Source organism: Mobula birostris, chromosome 30, assembly GCF_030028105.1.
Source record: "Mobula birostris isolate sMobBir1 chromosome 30, sMobBir1.hap1, whole genome shotgun sequence".
Taxonomy (NCBI): domain Eukaryota; kingdom Metazoa; phylum Chordata; class Chondrichthyes; order Myliobatiformes; family Myliobatidae; genus Mobula; species Mobula birostris.
Window position 1 is genome coordinate 15516616 of NC_092399.1, and position 19879 is coordinate 15536494.

The 19879-nt window shown below is 42.5% G+C and overlaps 1 protein-coding gene across 17 annotated transcripts in view; it reads right to left on the reverse strand.

Moving 5' to 3' along the window:
* Positions 1–19879, reverse strand: part of macf1a (microtubule actin crosslinking factor 1a) — a 590515-nt gene that overhangs the window by 534807 nt on the left and 35829 nt on the right. The gene's annotated exons all lie outside the window — the stretch shown is intronic.

Sequence of the window (19879 nt, forward strand, 5' to 3'; positions counted from 1 at the left end):
TGGGGGAGCTCAGCATTTTGTGTGCGTTGCTCGGAATTCCAGCATCGGCAGATTTTTCTCTTGTTTGTGATCTGGATGCTCCTTGTGATTTTATACACCTCCCAAGCTGTTGTTGTGTACAGATTTAGTCATCCCATCCTTTACACGAATGAGGTCATTAAACTGGAAAGAGTACAAAGAAGATTTACAGGAACATTGTCAGGACTCTGGGGACTATATTACAAGGAGAGGTTGGGTAAGCAAGCACTTTATTCCTCTGTGCCGACCGAAGTGTGACGTTACAAAGGTGGATAAAATCGTAGAGGACATAAGTAAGGTGAATAGTAACAGTCTTATTGCCGGGAATAGGAAAATCTAAAACTAGATGGCATAGATTTGAGATGAGAGGTTAGCTCGATGTGTTATGGTGCCTCCTATAAGGAGTTTGTATGTTCTCACCATGACCGTGTGGGTTTCCGCAAGGTGCTCCGGTTTCCTCCCATGAACCAAATATGTACCTGATGTTAGGTTAACTGGCCATTGTAAAATTGTCCCGTGATTAGGCTAGGATGAAATCAGGGGATTGCTGGGCAGTGTGGCTCGAAGGAGCGGAAGGGCATATTCCGGGCTGTATCTCGATAAATTAAAAAAGAATTCGAGGGGCACCCTTTTCACACGGAAGGCGGAGTGGGTATGTAGAATGGGCTGCCAGAGGAAGTGGTACAATTACAACATTTAAAAGACATTTAAACAGGTTCATGGAGAGGAAAGAATATGGGACAAATGTATCTAGCTCCATTAGACAACTTAGTCGGGATGGACAATTTGAGCCAATTGGTCTGCTCCCATGCTCTTGTGACTAAAATGCCGTAAAGTACCTGACAGAGTAGGCAACATCAGTGGAGGTAGCTCTTAATTTCAACTATCTCTGTATGTTTCCATCAGAAACAATCACCCATCTGCCAGTCACACTAATCCAAATAAGATTATGAAAAGATCACACTGTTGTCATGGGAAGATCACTGTTTCCTGTCATGCCGTACTATGAGGTAATCAACCAAGTGAGATTATGGGGATCTGAAACAATTACGCCACTGTTGATTAAGACTAGGAAGACATCAACCAAGTATACTTCTCTGAGGAAGTCACACGTGAGTTAACAAGTTACAGAAAGCAAAGTCAACCTTTGCCCCTTCAAATCCATACTGGGTTTATTTGTGTGTTCATCTCAATCTGCCACCCTTAGCCCTAAAAAGATTATCAGTTTCCACTTGAATTCCACAGTTCCATGTAATCTGGTTCTTATCCTTCCACCAATGGAAACAGCTTCTTTCTATCTGATCTCTCATAATTTTCAATACCTATCTCTTTCTGATATCTTCTCAACTTCCTCTCTTTGATGAGGAACCAGTCAAGCTTCTCAAAGGTAAAGTCCCTCATTGCTGGAATCATTCCAGTCAATCTTTTAAGTTCCCTCTTTCTGAAAGTACTGGATGCCCCAATATTTATTTTTTTTTATTTAGAGAAACAGTGTAGTAACAAGATTTAACGGACCAACGAACCCTTGTTGCCCAGTTACACTCATGTGACCAATTAGCCTACTAACCCTAAATGAACCTTTGAACCCTTGAACCCATAAACCCATACATCTATGGAATATGGGAGGAAACTGGAGCATCCGGAGGAAATCCGTGCAGTTACGGGGAGAACATAAAACTCCTTATAGACAACAGCAGAATTGAACCCAGGTTGATAGCACTACCATGCCACCCCAATGGCCATCAGCACAATGGAGACTTTCCACATTTAGTAAGCAGAAGAACTGATGACCATTACCTTCACCCAAGATAACATGCACTTTTAATTTCCTAAATTATCCTTCTGTATAATTTACTTGCTTAAGGGGACAGAAAGACTGACAGTCCTCCACATATTGGACAGGTTACTCTTGCAGAGCAGGCAATAGGAAAGTAGGGACATTTTAGTGTTGTTTGCTGTCACAAAGGTAGAGATTGAGACTTCTCAGCTACCTGATGAGAGAATTAAATGTGTGTGTTAATCAGTGGTTAGTCACAATAACATGATTTTAGCCAAGATGACCATCTTCATCATGCTCTTTTGAGAAATCCCTGCCTTCCAAATACTAAACAGAACGCTCTCGTCCTTCTCACCAGCACGTGCCACAGCTGTCGCTAGATTCCTGGACTGCAAATACGCAGAGAAATTGATTCCTTCACAATATTTATGTCTACTATGCACCAGAGTAAATGTTTGCTGTTTCTTGTGCCTATTTAAGAAGATAATTAAGATTTTACCTGGGAACAAGTAAGCAAGCATTCACAATGCCTGAAAAAGTTCTGGAGGGTACAGGATAATGGTTACATCTGTTCATCTAAAAATATATGCAGTATCCGAGGGCCAATAATTAGAAATGCAATGTGAGAGCATGTAGATAATCTGTCATTCTAGGCCTTCCATAGTCACTCTCCGCATTTGTAGAGTGCAATGTTAAAGTAGGTCTTGACCAGGGCTTTGGATGCTGATGTGCCTTGCACCGTAAATTGCCTCCGTGTGACTTCCAACAGAATAGACCAAGAAGGGATGACAGTTCAAAATGAATACAAAGGTCTGAACCCCATTTATAGGGCACACAATTCATCCATTTGTACATCCACACAATCTCATCCTGTCCTTTCCCAAACACCAAGTCTGTCCCTGCATACATCTAAACAGCAAGGGAAGGAATCCTTTGGCCCCAACTCATCCATGCCAACCAAAGTGTCTATCTGAGCTAGTCCAATTCACCTGCATTTGGCCCATTTCCCACTAGGCCTCTTCAATCTGTGTACTTGGACACATGCCTTTCAAATATTCCCCTGGCTGCTTGTTCCAGATACCCACCATCCTCTGGATGAGAGAACTGGCACTGCAGGTTTCCTTTAAATCTTTCAACTCTCATCTGAAATATATATCCTCTAGCTGTAGACTTCCCTATCCTTGGCAATATGAGTGTGTCCATTCACTGTATTCACACCCCTCATGGTTTTGAATACTACCCAACCAACAAGGCCTTAGAGTAAAAAAGTCCCAGCTTATGCTGACACTTCTTATAGCTCCATCTTATAGCCCCAGTAACATCTTTGTAAAATATTTTTCTTCATCCTTGTGACTTAATGATTCCCGTCCTAAAACCAGGCAACCAGAACTACACACAAAACTCCAACTGTGGTCACAGCAACAACCTGTACAGTTGTAACATGACATCCCAACTCCTGTATTCAATGTCCTTCATCACCCTGTCTGTTTGTGTCGCTACTTTGTGCCACCGGATATCTCTGTTCTTGGTGAGCAATATTTGGCAACCGTATGATTAGTGGTCTGCACCTGTTCTGGTTGGCATCTTGGGCGTGCCACCAAATAGGAGCAGTAGGGAAAGGAAAATGTTCAAGCAGGACTTCCGGTGACTAAACACTTTAATTCTGATTCCCCTTCACTTTCCTACATGTCAGTACCTGGCCTCCTCTTGTGCCAAGATGAGGCCACCCTCAGGTGAAGGAGCAACACCTTATATTCCATCTGGGTAGCCCCCAACATGATGGCATGAATATCGATTTCTCCTTCAGGTGAACCAAAACTTCCCCCCCCCAATTGCCTTCTGACCCCCACTCTATTGCTTCTATTACTTACTATTTACTTCTATTACTCCCCCACCCCCCCAGGCTTCCTCCCCTTCCCTTTCTCCTATTATCCTCTCTCCCCTCCCATCATATTCTTTCTTCTCTGGCCCTTGACCTTTCCCACCCATCTAGCTTCACCTATAACCTAGCCAATCCCTTTCCGCTCCTCCTCCCCCCCCCCCCCGCCACCATTTAATTCAGGCATCTTTCCCCTTCACTCTTTTCCACAGATGCTGCCTGACCTGCTGAGTTCCTCCAGTATATTTTGTGCACATCCAACAAAGGCTGCATTTTCATCCATAAATCAGCTTTGTAAGTTAAGCTGTTTGTTTCTGCCCAGTTCTGCCTCTCCTGTTGTATCTGTTGCTCAGAGCTTTATTTTTTGTCGCTCACACTGGACTTAACTGTTCCAATAGGGTCATGACCAGCCCCTTCACCTTTGTTGTAATTTGCACTCACTCTAAACTCATACATCTTAACTCACGTGTTTAGTGACTTTCACTGGCTCCTGTTCCGACAATACATCAGTTTTAAAGTTCTCTTCATGCTTTCAAATCCATCCATGATCTTCTCACCCCCTTCTGCATCACATCTGTGTGAGACAGCTTATCTCCCTCGCTGTTCTGCCTCTGTGTTCGAGTGGTCTCCCTCAAGGCTTGAGGATGCTACCAAAATTCTGCAATTTATGGATTGGACTGGACTCTCTTCAGTTTTCTGTCTTTTATATTCTGTGTTTTTGTCCGTTCTTTCTTTTTGTCATCTGAGCAATGTTCCCTCTAATTTGTAATGACCCGAGTGCACAAAAAGCTTGTGTAGTGTTTTGCCCAGTGACAATAAAATGTGCACACTGAATCATTTCTTCAATGAAACCAAAATAAATAAACCAATTCCAAAATCTGCAGACAAATCACCACAAACTCCATGCTGTCAACATCAGAAACTGGAAAAGGAAATGAGATTGTGTGCGATCGTGAAATATACTTAACATGCCAACGAGGTAGAGGTTGACAACCTTTCGTGCGCAGTTTAAATTCCTTTGCTTGCAAGTAGCAAAAGATGTGTGCACGCGCACACCTTAGAGAGAACATTGTGTCTGAGCGATCTAATTTTGGAGCCATCAGTAAGTTTTTTTTGTGCGGGGGGGAGTTGGGGTTTGATGTACTCGCAGTTTGCCCGATTTGTTTTTTTGCGTTGGGGGGGTGGCGTATGATGCTCTTGTTGCTGTTGTGCAATTTAATTTGGGGCAATCTTAAAGTTTTGTGCCAGGGAGGGTTTTAATGTTTTTCTTTGAATGACTTCTTTGTTTTCTTTGTTTTGTGGCTATCTGGAGAAGGCGAGTCTCAGAGTTATATACTGGATACTTACTTTGGTAATAAATGAACTTTGAACCTCATCTAACCTTACAAGATTTCTTGATCAATGCACTCTTTAACTTTCAAGATTCAAGTGCATTTATTATCAAAGAATGTATAAATTATACAACCTTGAGATTTGCTTGCTCACAAGCAGCTACAAAGCAAGAAACCTGGAAGAACTCAATTTAAAGAGAGAAAAAAAAATTAAAATAAAAACCCAACCCATGCGCAAGAGGGGAAAAACTACAAGTCATCCAAACAATTGAAGCGAACAACATCATTCCGAACCAAAACTGAGTCCTCAGAGCCAAACCCTGGAGCAGCCCAGAGTAGGCCCAAAGCTTCGCCTAGCAGTTCGTCATATTAGTGGGCACGGAGCAGCAGCCTCCATAGCCTCAGCGCCATGGAGATGACTGTCGCGAAGAACGAGCAAAATCGGCTCTCATCCTAACCGACACGCTGTCTTTGCTGTCTACCCGGGCCGGTGTTTAAATCAACTCAGTGACGGATTAGGGAAAGTCTCCGTGCCCTGAAGACACGAGTGGACATCGCGAACAGTGAGCAAAATCTAATTTTTTTCCATTGAGTTCCTGATTTTAACTGCTGCTCCACTGAAAGACATTTTACACCTGCAAGGAGGTAAGTCATAGAACTCCTCTACCAAAACATTTTTAAACCCCTAAGCTTATTTTCAAAATCCTGATCAGAAACTCCCTCTTTTTTCAAGCCGATACTTCGTTCTGTATATAGTTTTGCCAAAATGATGGTATTCCTATTATATGTCTTGGAATATTTCATTACATTAGATATGCTACATAAATGCATGTTTTTAATGTTGAAATACCGGTATCCATTCCTTAATTTTAAAAAAGTACTTTGATCTAAGAGTTGGTATTCTGCCATGTGCAGGTAGTTGATTAGTAACCGTTAGCAATTATGGATAAGCGGGAGTGCTCACTCAATCTGACTGCAGTATGCACACAAGCCCTGTTAAACCAGGAATTTAAATGTGAATTCTTTCAGGGGACACTTGCAACATCATTGGTGCTATTATTTTGTTGGCACTACAGTGTAGTGGCAGCTCAAAACTAAGTATCCATGAGGTGCTGTAGAACTTCAGCAGTAGAAGAAATGCCCACCTTCACGATTTGGTGTATAACCTCATAGCCCACACATTCATCGTTCAATTGTTTTCAAACTAGGGGATTAATCCTGGTTCATTGAGGAGAGAAAAATTGAATTGAATTGACTTTATTACTTACATCCTTCACAAACATGAGGAGTAAACATCTTTATGTTACGTCTCCATCTAAATGTGCAATTTATAATAATTTTTAATAAATAGTATGTACAACAGGATGGTCAATATAACATAGAAATACAATTGTATCGGCATGAATTAATCAGTCTGATGGCCTGGTGGAAGAAGCTGTCCCGGAGCCTGTTGGTCCTGGCTCTTATGCTGTGGTACTGTTTCCCGGATGGTAGCAGCTGGAACAGTTTGTGGTTGGGGTGACTCGGGTCTCCAATGATCCTTCCCTTTTTACACCCCTGTCTCTGTAAATGTCCTGAATAGTGGGAAGTTCATATCTACAGATGCGCTGGGCTGTCCGCACCACTCTCTGCAGAGTCCTGCAATTGTGGGAGGTGCGGTTCCCATACCACGCAGTGATGCACCCAGTCAGGATGCTCTCAATCGTGCCCCTGTGGAAAGTCTTTAGGATTTGGGGACCCATACCAAACTTCCTCAACCGTCTGAGGTGAAAGAGGCGCTGTTGTGCCTTTTTCACCACACAGCTGGTATGTACAGACCATGTGAGGTCCTCAGTGATGTGGATGCCAAGAAACTTAAAGCTGTTCACCCTCTCAACCCCAGATCCATTGATGTCAGTAGGGGTTAAGAGCAGCACTAGGTATTTCTAAAAATGAGGTATCAACATAGTAAAGTTGCTACGAAGGACGATGTGCATGTTAAAACAGCAAAAGCAAAATACAGTGGATAGAGATAAGTGATCTTATCACATCTTGTCATGAACGGTGCTGAACAATTCAGCAGAGGAGGCGGCTCCAGAAACATTCCCATCCCCAGCAATGGTGGGGCCCAGCATATCAGCACTAAGGACAAGTCGGAAGCACTTGCAGCCATGCTCCACAGAATGACTGAGCAGATTTTTCTTCTAGCTTCTTCCTGTTATCTCCACTATCACAGGAATCAGCCTACAGCTGTTCAGTTCCAGACATAGCTTAGGATGCTGACTGCAACAAAAGCTGCAGGACTTTACAGCATCCCAGCTGCAATACTGAAGCCCTACGCTCAGGAAAATTATAATTTCCAGAGCAAATGGTGAAGCTCCAGACTAATATATCCAAGGGACTTCTTAAAAAAAAAAAAAAAAAAAAAAGTTACCAAAATAACTTAAGAATAAAGAACTAGGCGATTCGCCCTCTTCGGGGTTGCTGCACCATTCAATACGATCATGGCTAATCTGCTTCAAACCTCATCTCCTCTTCTCTGCCAGTTAACCACAGCCTTCAATCTCCTGATCTTTCTGAAATTTATATGCTTTCCCTGGCAGTGATCCAGCCCCCACACCCTTCAGCACAGAGAATTCCAGAGAGTCACCAACCTCTATGAAAAGAAGTTTCTACACACGTCTGTTTTAAATGACCATGACCTAATCTTGTGACTGGGTCTTCCCGTTAAAGATGATCCTACCGGTAGAACCACTTCAAAATCTACCCCATGTGCTCCCTTATTATCTTACCTGCTTTGACAAGCTCACCCCTCATTCTTCTAAACTCCAACAAATTTAAATCTAATTTCTTTAGCCACCCTCTCAACCTAGGAATTAGCCTGGTGGATCTCTTCTGGACAGCCGCTAATGACCGAGTATCCTTTCTTCAACAGGGGAGTAAAGTCTGTGTGTAGTACTCCAGATGTGGCCTCATCAGTACTTTTCACAACTGTAAAAATACTGTTCAATAGCTAAACTTCAACACTCTAGCTATAAAGACCAATATATCATGTGACTTCTTTACCACTCGCTGGCTGACATTTTGTGATTAGTGCACAAGGACATCTAGTTCCCTCTGTACTTCATTTCCCTGCAGCCTTTTTCAACTTGGGTAATAGATGGCTTTAGATTCCTCTTACCCGAGTGTATGACCTCACCCTTTTCCATCTTCAACTCCATTTGCCAAGTTGTCACCCATTCATTTAACTTGCATGTAACCTGATGTAGAGCCCATATGTCCTCATGGCAGCATGACCTCCCAATTATTTTTTCTGCCATCACAGAACTTAGATACCTTGCACTCTGCTCCCTCCTCCTCATCATTAATAGAAGTTATAAATAATTGAGGAACAAAAACTGATTGTTAGGGCACCACATTAGTTAAATTCATCCAGCCTGAAGAAGGTCTGTTTATTTCAACTTTCTATCGTCTATGTGATCTTCAAACTATCCAAACACACCTACTCTAATACCATGAGTTCTTATTTTTTGTGCTAGCATTTCATTGAGCATCTCTTCAAACACCTTCTGAAAATCAAAATATAGCACATCTACAGGTTCTCCTCTATTGACCTCTTGTTTCATCTTAAAAGAACTCTAGCAAATTTATCAAATGTGATGTACAGTTGATAGAGCCATGTTGACTTATTTTGATTCCATTGAACTTCTATGGTGACGAACAGTTTTTTCATGATTGAGCTAAGAGGCCTATTGACCTGATGCAAGGTTTCAGACCAAAATGTCAACTGTTTGTTCCTCTCTATAGATGCTGCCTGTCCTGCAGAATTACTCCAGCATTTTGTGTGTGTTACTATTGTTTCCAGATTTTTGTCTTCCTTCCTCTTGATCAATGCAACCATCATCACAGTTTTCCAGTCCACAGCTACCTTCAGTGAGCTATCCATTAGTGTTAGGATTTCAAAATTTCACATATATGGTGGGAGGAGAGAGAGCGCAGCCCTCCGATGAAAAATGATATCGTATCTGTTAAATAGGGGCCATGGACAATTCTGATTTGATAGAGAGGGACGTGAAAGCACAGAGGAACATCTGGAGAAATTTCTGAAACGCTCGTTCGCTGCTGTCGTTACTGCGTGGTCGGGAATCTTTCGGAGGGTAGGCCTCAAAATCCCCGGCCTTGCCTGCTGTTGGTGACCGAGATTGAGGTCGAATCGTTCGGACAGAGATGGCGCTCAGTACTCGGTATTGGAGAGCTGATCAGAGCTCGAAGTTTTTGGATGACTCAGAGTCGGACTGTGGTCGGGCATGGCAGGGAGAGTTCTTCCTTCTCCCGTCTGCGTGAGATGTGGGACATTTGAGAGACTTTGAACTTTTACTGTGCTCATGGACTTCTTCATCAAGTTGTGGTATTGTTGCACTGTTGTAACTATATGTTATAATTATGTGATTTTGTCAGTTTTTTCAGTCTTGGTCTGTCCTGTGTTTTGTAATATCACACTGGAGGAAATATTGTATCATTTCTTAATGCATGCATTACGAAATGACAATAAAAGAGGACTGCGTGTCTTCATAATCTGTATGGGCGAAGATCCATTAGAGTGGAAAATAGCAAAGGAAACAGATAACTAGAAAAGACAGGCCAGTTAGCTTTGTCATGGGGAAAATATCAGGGGCTACTGCAACACTGCACAGCAGGCCATTTAGAAAAAAATCTAGGTAACCAGATAAAGTTAACATGGTTTGGTGAAAAAGAAAAGTGATCAATTTATTAGATTTCCATGAAGAAATAACGTGCTGTGGATAAAGAGGAAATGGTTGATGTGAGATAATCAAGATTTCCAGAAAGTAATGCATCAAAAATTATAATAGACATCGTCTTAGTGTTTTAGGAGAAGTAAAATGTTGCATTGGTTTTAATTCCTTTTGAATTGGGCATTGCCCCATTTGAATGAAAATAGTAAATGTAAGTACTAAGTTCAAATAATTCATTATCAAAGTACATATATGTCACCATATGCAATCCTGAGATTAGTCTTCTTACAACTCCTTTATTCAAAAAAAGGAGTCAGAAAGCTGGATCACAGGCCAGTTATCTTAACATCTGTCATGTGGAAAAGGTTGGAAACTATTACTCAAGAAGATATAGCAGGAAATTTAGGAAAACGGAAAGCAACCAGGGGAAAAAAAATTAGTATGGTTTGTGAAAGGAAGGAGCATTGGGTGTATCAAGAAATGATGAATTAACCTGTTTTATCAGAATGGAAGTGCCATGTAGTTTGAGGGTTAAATGATCCCTCGACACACAGAACAGATCAAAACTTTGGAATCCTGCCGCATCAAGTTATAACTAATAGTGGCCATTTAAGTGCTGAATGAAGGGCTTCATGAACACTCCAAACTACGTTGATGGGTATGTTAGGAAAAGAATGCAGTAGATGAACTTAAAGCATTCCTAACCATCCTAGCCTCCTTAGGACAAAGGTTAGCTTTATTTGCCACATGTATGTCGAAGCATCAAAACATACAGTGAAATACGTTGCCTGCATCGTGCCCCTTGAAGCCAATTCAATTCATTCCAGAAGGTAGTAAGAAATGGTTGAAAGCATGAGATAGGAAGAAGATTGTTGGCCTCAACAGTGTTCCAGTTGTCGTCTGGTGAAAATCAAGGTTAATTTTATTGTCATAGGCACAGGTGCAATGAAAACTTATCTACAACAGTATCATAGGCACATAGCATCAGACACAATGTTCACAAGAAAACACAAGTTATACAAAATTATACAAGAAAGATGAAAATTAGAAAAAAAAAACAAAGTCTATTATGGCGCAAAGGGGGTCAAAGTGGTCAGTAGTCATCATATTGCTTTACTGAGGTAGTGACTAGTGTTGTGCAGGTTAATGAGATCTGAATGGTTACACCACACGATATACAAGTAGAATTCAGCCATTCGGCTCATGGAGTGTGCTCCACCATTCAATCATAGCTGATTTATTACCCCCTCTAAATCCCATTCTCCTGCTGTCTCACCTTAACTCGTGACATCCATACTAAGCAAGAACCTACCAAACTCCTCTTTAAACATACCCAGTGATGTAGCCTCCACAGCCACCTGTGGCAATGAGTTCCACCGATTCATTGACTAAGGAAATCCCTCCTTATCTCTGTTCTCAATTGACGCCCTTTTATTCTAAGGGCGTGCTCTCTAGGCTTAGACTCCCCCACCACAGGAAACATCCTCTCCGCATCCACTCTATCCAGGACTTTCAGGAACAGCTACTTCCCACCTCCTGTGAGTTTATGGCATCTGCCTTTTCTATATCATCCTTCTGCCTTTGCAACACTGCTTTTTATTTTAGATTTGGTTTTAAGTCCTCCTCTGCTTATTGTCTGAGCTCTGTTTTTGCCCTTTCCTTTCATTTTCATTCACATCTAGACCAAGTGAGATTAGCATATGGCCAGCTATCATATTACAGCAATGTTTGGGGACATGACAACAATAATACAACCGTATATTGGATAAAGCCAATTATTGGAAAGCTAATCACAAAACAATGAAATGGGAATATTTCATACAAGCGTTCAACATTACTCACCACAGAAATTATTGCAAAAGACTATAAGAGATTGGAGTATGAGGCCATTCAGCCCGTCAGGACTGCTTTGCCATTTCATCATGGCCGATCCCATTTTCCCTCTCAACTGCATTCTCCTGCCTTCTCCCCATATCCTGTCATGCCCTGACCAATCAAGAACCTATCAACCTCTTCCTTAAGTACACCCAATGACCTGGCCTCCACAGCTGCCTGTGGCAACTAATTCCATAGATTCACCACTCTCAGGCTAAAGAAATTCCTCCTTGTCTCCTTTATAAGTGGGCATCCTTCAATTCTAAGATTGTGCCCTCTGGCTCTAGACTCCTCCACTATAGGAAACATCCGCTCTATCTAGGCCTTTCAACGTTTGATAGGTTTTGATGAGATTCCCCTCCATTCTTCTAAATTCCAGCGAGTGCAGGGCCAGAGCCACCAAACGCTCCTCATATGATAACCCTTTTATTCCCAGAGTCATTTTCATGAACCTCCTCTAAGTCTTCTCCAATGTCAGCACATCCTTTCTTAGATAGGGGCCCTGAACTGCTCACAATTCTCCAAGTGCGGCCTCACCAGTGCCTTATAAAGCCTCAGCATTACATCCTGAGGGGTCATTACTGGTCCTCTCGAAAGGAATGGCATACGCCTTCCTCACCACAGACTCAACCTGCAACTTAACCTTTAGGGAGTCCTGCATGAGGTCTGCCAAGTCCCTTTGCACCTCGGATTTTTGAATTTTCTCTCCATTTAGAAAATAGTCTATGCTTTTGTTCCTTCTGCCAAAGTACATGACCGACACTGTGTTTCATCTGCCACTTCTTTGCCTATTCTCCTAATCTGTCTAAGTCCTTCTGCAGCTTCTCTGCTTCCTCTATACTACCTGCCCCTTCACCTGTCTTCATATCATCCACAAACTTGCCCACAAAGCTATCAAGTCCCTCATCCAAATCATTGACACAGAACTTAAAAAAAGCAGTCCTAACACCCTTGAGTGATATTGCTAGTCATCGGCAGCCAATCAGAAAAGGCTCCCTTTAGTCCCACTCTTTGCCTCCTGCCAATCAGGCAATCCTCTATCCATGCTAGTATCTCTCCTGCAATACCAAGGACTCTTAACTTGTAAGCAGCCTCATGTGCGGCACTTTTAGCAAAGGCCTTCTGAAAATCAACACCCACCAATTCTCCTTTGTCTATCCTGCTTGTTCTTTCCTCAAAGAATTCCAACTGATTTGTCAGGTAAGATTTTCCCTTAGGGAAGCCATGCTGACTATGGCCTATTTTATCATATCCCTCCAAGTACCCTGAGACCTCATCCTTAACAATCGACTCCAACATCTTCCCAACCACTGATGTCAGGCTAACTGGCCTATAATTTATTTTCTTCTCTTCAGAATCAGAATCAAGTTTATTATCACCGACGTGTGACGTGAAATTTGTTAACTTAGCAGCAGCAGTACAATGCAATACATAATCTAGCAAAGAGAGAGAAAAAATAATAATAAACAAGTAAATCAATTACATATATTGAATAGATTATTAAAAAATGTGCAAAAACAGAAAGACTGTATATTAAAAAAGTGAGGTAGTGTCCAAAGCTTCAAAGTCCATTTAGGAATCAGATGGCAGAGGGGGAAAAAGCTGTTCATGAATCGCTGAGTGTGAGCCTTCAGGCTTCTGTACCTCCTACCTGATGGTAACAGTGAGAAAAGGGCATGCCCTGGGTGCTGGAGGTCCTTAATAATGGACGCTGCCTTTCTGAGACACTGCTCCTTGAAGATGTCCTGGGTACTTTGTAGGCTAGTGCCCAAGATGGAGCTGACTAGATTTACAACCTTCTGCAGCTTCTTTCGGTCCTGTGCAGTAGCCCCTCCGTACCAGACAGTGATGCAGCCTGTCAGAATGCTCTCCACTGTGCAACTATAGAAGTTTTTGAGCGTATTTGTTGACATGCCAAATCGCTTCAAACTCCTAATGAACTATACCCGCTGTCTCGCCTTCTTTATGACTATATCAATACGTTTCCCTCCTTTCTTAAAAAATGGAGTGACATTTGCAATTTTCCAGTCCTCCAGAACCATTCCAGAATTTAGTGATTCGTGAACGATCATTATCAATGCCTCCACAATCTCCCCAGCTGCCTCTTTCATTCTCATTCTCCCATTCTCCCACCTGAGATTTTGGGAAAAGAAATTAATCAGAACAATGTCAAATATAATTCATTCTCTCCAATGACAGGACTACCAAATGAATTTAGGTTTCACCAAACATCATACAGCCACCAATTGAGATATGGGGGCAGCACTGCCAAATGATATTGGTTGATGCCAGCATGCGGAAGGGTGATTAAGAATCTGGCCATGTGGTGCCACAACAACAACCTCTCATTCAACGTCAGCAAGACCAAGGAGCTGATTATTGACTTGAGGAGGAGGAAACCAAAGGTCCATGAGCTAATCCTCATCAGGAAATCGGAGGTGGAGAAGGTCAGCCAATTTAAATTCCTTCGTGTTATCTTTTTAGACGATCTGTTCTCGGTCCAGCACATAAGTGCAATCATGAAGAAAGCACAACCTCTACTTTCTTAGAAGTTTGCCTAGATTTGGCATTTCATCAAAAACTTAGGTAAAACTCTATATATGTGTGGTGGAGAGTATATTGAGTGGTTGTGTCACAGCCTGGTATGGAAACACCAATGCCCTAGTACAGAAAAACATACAAAAGGTAGTGGATATGGCCCAGTCCATCACAGGTGAGGCCCTTCCCACCATTGAGCACACCTACACGGAGCGCTGTCGCAGGAAAGCCGCATCCATCATCAAGGACCCCCACCATTCAGGCCATGCTCTCTTCTCGCTGCTGCCATCAGGGAAGAAGGTATCAGAGCTCAGGACCCACACCACCAGGTCCAGGAACAGTTACTATCCCTCAACCACCAGGCTCTTGAACCAGGGGAGATAACTTCATTCAACTTCACTCGCCCCAATCACTGAACTGTTCCCACTCAACTGGACTCACTTTCAAGCACTCTTCATCTCATGTCCTTGATATTTATTGCTTTGAATTTGAAGGTTTTTTCCATAATTGTTGTTGTCTGACCTGTTGGATGAGATAATTCACTGATTCTAGTGTGCTCCTTGTATTTACTAAGATTGCCTGCAAGAAAAGGGATCTCAGGGTGGATCTGGTGACATAACTTCTTTGATAATAAATTTACTTTGAACTTTGAAATCACAAATCAGATATGAGAATAGAAACAAAGCTTATTGTATCACTAGCTGAAAAGACAAAGACTTGAGAATGTTAGCAAACTGAACATATAAAGAAAAATGGTCAAACCAACTAACAAGGGAAAAATGAAGTAAAGCATTCTTGAAAACACAAAACAACTCTCAAATTTTATAGATTTTTTTCCATTACAGAAGTTTGTTTCCATAGGCCAAGTTCCATTATTCCCTAAAATCCAGTCTTAATGTACACAGATTGGATTTCAGACACCTGAAGATGTATAAATTATTATTAGGTTTAAATAGTAATAACATAGCTAAAATTATCAACAGCAACACCATCTCATTATCTCGCCTGCAAGAAAATATTATAACCTGTGAAACTCTTCTGCAGCAACACACACAAAATGCTGGAGGAACTCGGCAGGTCAGGCAGCGTCTATGGAAATAGTCGGCCTTTCGGGCCGAGTTCCTTCTTCAGGATTGAGAAGGAATGGGAAGATTCCAGATTAAAAAGGTTGGGGGGGGGTGCAGAGGGGAGGCTAGCTGCAAGGTGATAGGTGATGCCAGATGGGTGATAAAAGTCAAAGGCTAGATAAGAAGGAATCTGACAGGAGAGGAGAGTGGACCATGGCAAAGAGAAGGGGACCCAGGGAAAAGTAATAGGCAGGTGATAAGAGGTAAAAGGTTAGAGTGGGGGATAGAGGAAGGTTGGGGGCAGGGGGTGAAATTTGTTTACCGGAAGGAGAGATTGATATTTATGCCATCAGGTTGGAGAGTACCCAGGCGAAATATAAGGTGAAGCCCTTTGATTGACTCACATCTCAACCCATGCCCATGCCCATGCCCATGCCTGCAACTTACAATGCAGCTACTAAGATTTGCAAATGGACTCAATGTCGACTGAAACACTAGATCTGGCTCAGCATGTAAAGTGAGACAGAGAAAATAGATTTTATTATTTAAAGCATCAAAGAGATACAAGACACTCAAGGGCACAATTCACAGTGCAGCATTGTGAGGCAAACAGACAGCTTAAGAGCACTGAAGTATTATTATTTGGTTATTCTCTGCCTGAATATTTATTAAAGCAAGTAACAAAGAGAGGGATTCAAACCAGCAAACGTCCTAAATTGATGATGTTGATGAAGAACACTCAACTAACTGGAGTAAAATCAGAAAATGCTGGAAACACAAAGATATTCACCAGTGATTTACTGTCTACGACCACAGGGAAATACCCACTAAATGGAAACTTCTGAAATTGAGTGATCCCCAAAATGTCAGACAAGCCTTCTTTTCAATCTGTGCGTAATATTTCTAGTTGGAAGTGACAATGCAAGAAGCTTAAACAATTGGCACTTCATGACCTGATTCCATAGTTGAAGACATTGCATGTGCAAAGGGACTTGAAAGTCCTAGTACAGGACTCTCTAAAGTTATCCCGCACGTTGAGTCAGTAATAAAGAAGGCAAATGCAATGTAAGCATTCATTTTGAGAGGACTAAAATATAAAAGCAAGGAAATAAGGCTCAGACTTTATAAGGCATTGGTCAGACCACATTTGGAGTATTGAGAGCAGGACTCTCACCTCCAGGTTCAGAAACCGTTACTACCCCTCAACCACCAGGCTCCTGAACCTACGGGATAACTTTGCTCACCCCATCATTGAAATTTTCCCACAACCTATGGACTCATTTTAAAGGACTCTTCATCTCACATTCTCGATATTTATTGCTTATTTATTTATTATTATTATCTTTCTTTTTGTGTTTGGACAGTTGGTTGTATTTTGTCTGTTGAACGCCCAAGTTGGTATGGTCTTTCATTGATTCTGTTGTGGTTATAATTCTGTTATGGATTTATTGAGTATGCCCACGAGAAAATGAATCTCAGGGTTGTACATGGTGACATATATTAACTTTGATAATAAATTTACTATAAATTTGCATTTGAACTTTGAAGTTTCAGTTTTGGGCCCCATATCTAAGAAAGGATATGCTGGCGTTGGAGAGGGTCCAGAGGAGGTTTACGAGAATTATCCCAGGAATGAAAGGGTTAATATGTGAGAAGCGTATGAGTGCGGGATCTCATTGGAACCTGTCGGATTTTGAAAGGCCGACATAGGGAGGATGTTTCCAATAGTGAGAGAGTCCAGGACTGAAGGGACCAGCCTCAGAATTCAAGGACATTTCTTTAGAACTGAGATGTGGAAGAATTTATCTAGCCAGAGGGTGGTGAACCTGTGGAACCCATTGCCACATACGGCTGTGGAGGCCAAGTCATTAGGTATATCTAAAATAGAGGATGATAGATTCTTGATTAGTAAAGACATCAAAGGTTACGGGGAGAAGGCAGGAGAATAGGGTTGAGAGGAACAATGACTGGATGGCAGAACAGCCTCGAAGGGCTGAATGGCCTCATCCTGTACCAGCGCTGTGTGGTCTTATGGCCTTATGGTCCTACATTATACAACAGTCATAATGCTTATCTAAACTCACATAAGTTTCACTACTAAGCTTTGTTCCACATCACAAAATGTGCCCTCCTCTCCTCCATTGGGTCACCAGATGAACTTGATGGACAACAGCAATCATAATATTGTCACTTCGAAGCAAGATGTGGATGGTCACGCACATTGGCAAGACCAGGGCAGTCACCAATTACTTTGCCCTTTGACGTCGTGATCGGGCGCCATGGTGGCGTAGCGGTCAGCGAGACGCTTATTACAGCTCAGGGCATCGGAGTTCAGGGTGGAATTCTGGTGTCCTCTCTAAGAAGTTTGTATGACCTCCCTGTGACTTTCCCTGAAAGTCCCTCGGCTTTCCTCCGAGTGCTCTGGCACCCTCCCACAGTGCAAAGATGTCCCAGTTAGTGCTTTCGTCGGTCTTTGTAAATTGTCCTGTGATTAGGCTGGTGTTAAGCAGGTGGATGGCCAGTGCGGCTCGTTGGGTCAGCGCTATTACACTAAATAAACAAGTATTTATAAATGGAGCAACTTGGGCTACAATGAACTGAGTTAGCCACTCAATACTTTGAGGGAATAAGATTTGAACGCAAAACAATTCTGGTATACAAGTTAAAGCTGAGGCTAACTAATCGTGCTGGTGCGCAGGACTGAACCACTGCTCTAGTTCTGTGCTGTGAGCCACTGTGTGCATTCAACGTTTCTCCTGACCCTGACACAGTACACTGAAATTTACTTTCACCTACCAACGAGAGTACTTATCATAATTAAGAGCACTATGTTTAAAAGCACAAATAATATTTCAATCGTTCTGTATGATCCCTGCCTCTTAACAGGTCTCTCGGCAGCTCAAAGACAATTGAGATAATTGAGATGCAATCAAGTAATGCAGAGTTATTGAAATATGTAACGATGTTAAAAGCCGACAATGAAATTCATGAAGGAAATTAGGGAACAACGAGAAAAGAATCTGATTTTTATTATTTCTGTGTGAGAAAAGAAGATAAAAGGGTAATTAAACAATTAAGAAGTAATGATGTGAAATGAAATATGGACACAAAGTATAATGCTGGAGAAACTCAGCAGGTCAGACAGCATCTATTGAGAAGAATAAACAGCAGGTGTTTCGGGCCCAGAACTCTCGTCTGGTCTGCTGAATTCTTCTAGCATCTTGTGTGTGTTCCTCTGGATTTCCAGCATCTGCAGAGCCTCTTGCGTTCCTGGTTTCCTCCCTCAGCCCAATGATGTTGGTAGGTGAATTGGTCTTTGTAAGTTGTACTGTGACTTGGCGAGGGTTAAATCGGGGGTTGCTGGACAGCGCAGCTCGCAGGGCTGGAAGGGCCTATTTCGTGCTGTATCTCAATAAATAAATAATGGAATTGTGGGTGGAGAGTACTATTTGCATCTCTCTGTCAAAAGATGGCAGTGCCGGCAGAATTAGATGGGTAACGGTGCAATACCTGAAGCAAATCCTGGTGACGAATAATTTTTGCAGCACCGGGTGTCAGCGGCACTCATATTGTCCTTTACACGTCGCAGGAAATGATAAACCACAAAAGGCAAGTTAAAGTGAAAAGGTGGTCACCTTCACTGGACCAGTGCCTGGAGTATTAGATAAAACTCTGTACATTATTTGAGTATCACTTATAAATAGTTTGACACGGGAACTTCAAACAAGCGCCACCATTGCCCAGATAATTGCTGGTGCAATGGACTAATGCCTTTCCGGACAATCACCGGGTAGGTGAAAAGGAAGAGCTGCCACCCCATATATCTGAATAAGCTCACTTAGTCTACACCACATCAAGGGATATGTTTCCATATCCCTGAAAGCAAGCCTGCAGTATTGCCAATCCAGCACGAGTCTGATGTTATTTCTGAAAAGGCTCTCTAGCTCCAGCACTCTCTTGGTGGATTTATCAAAATAGTTGGTATTATTCAGCTGAATCCCAGCCCCAACTGATCGATGGAGTCGAGCATGATGTTCTCCTAAGGCAAGGGTTCCCAACCTGGGGTTCAGGGACCCCTCGGTTAATGGTAGGGGTCCATGGCATAAAAACGGTTTGGAACCTCTGTCCTCAGGGTTTACTCCCTTCATGGAGAATGGTTGTGCATGGCTTTGATTAACATGGGGAGGCTGAAGCAAGGGCAGCCACCACATGGTCTGTGACAGGTCAGGGTCGGGGTCCAGTGCAAGGTGCAAGATGACTGGGGATCCTTCACTGCTGTTGCCGTCCTCCGCCGCCTTCACTGATGTTATGGTGTGTCACCACCGTCTACCAGGTACACTGTCGAGGTCTTGGTGGACCTGCCCTTCTCTGGAAACTGCCCCCCCCCGACCTTTCTGCCATGGGTGACCCTAACGGGAGCTAGGCTCCAGATGGCATCACTGTCAGGATCTCACAAGCCTCCCCACCACGACAAAGTGGTGCTCCTCAGAGAAGCCCAGCAGTATGACACTTTCTTATGCTACATACTCAACAAGGCTAACTGCATCAATGTTACACAGCCACTCACAACATTAGAAACAAAACGTTCTTCTCACTGGCCGTGGAAGATAAAATAATCCAGATAAAGGATGTTTGTGTCCTTCTTTGTGAAAGTTTGTTTA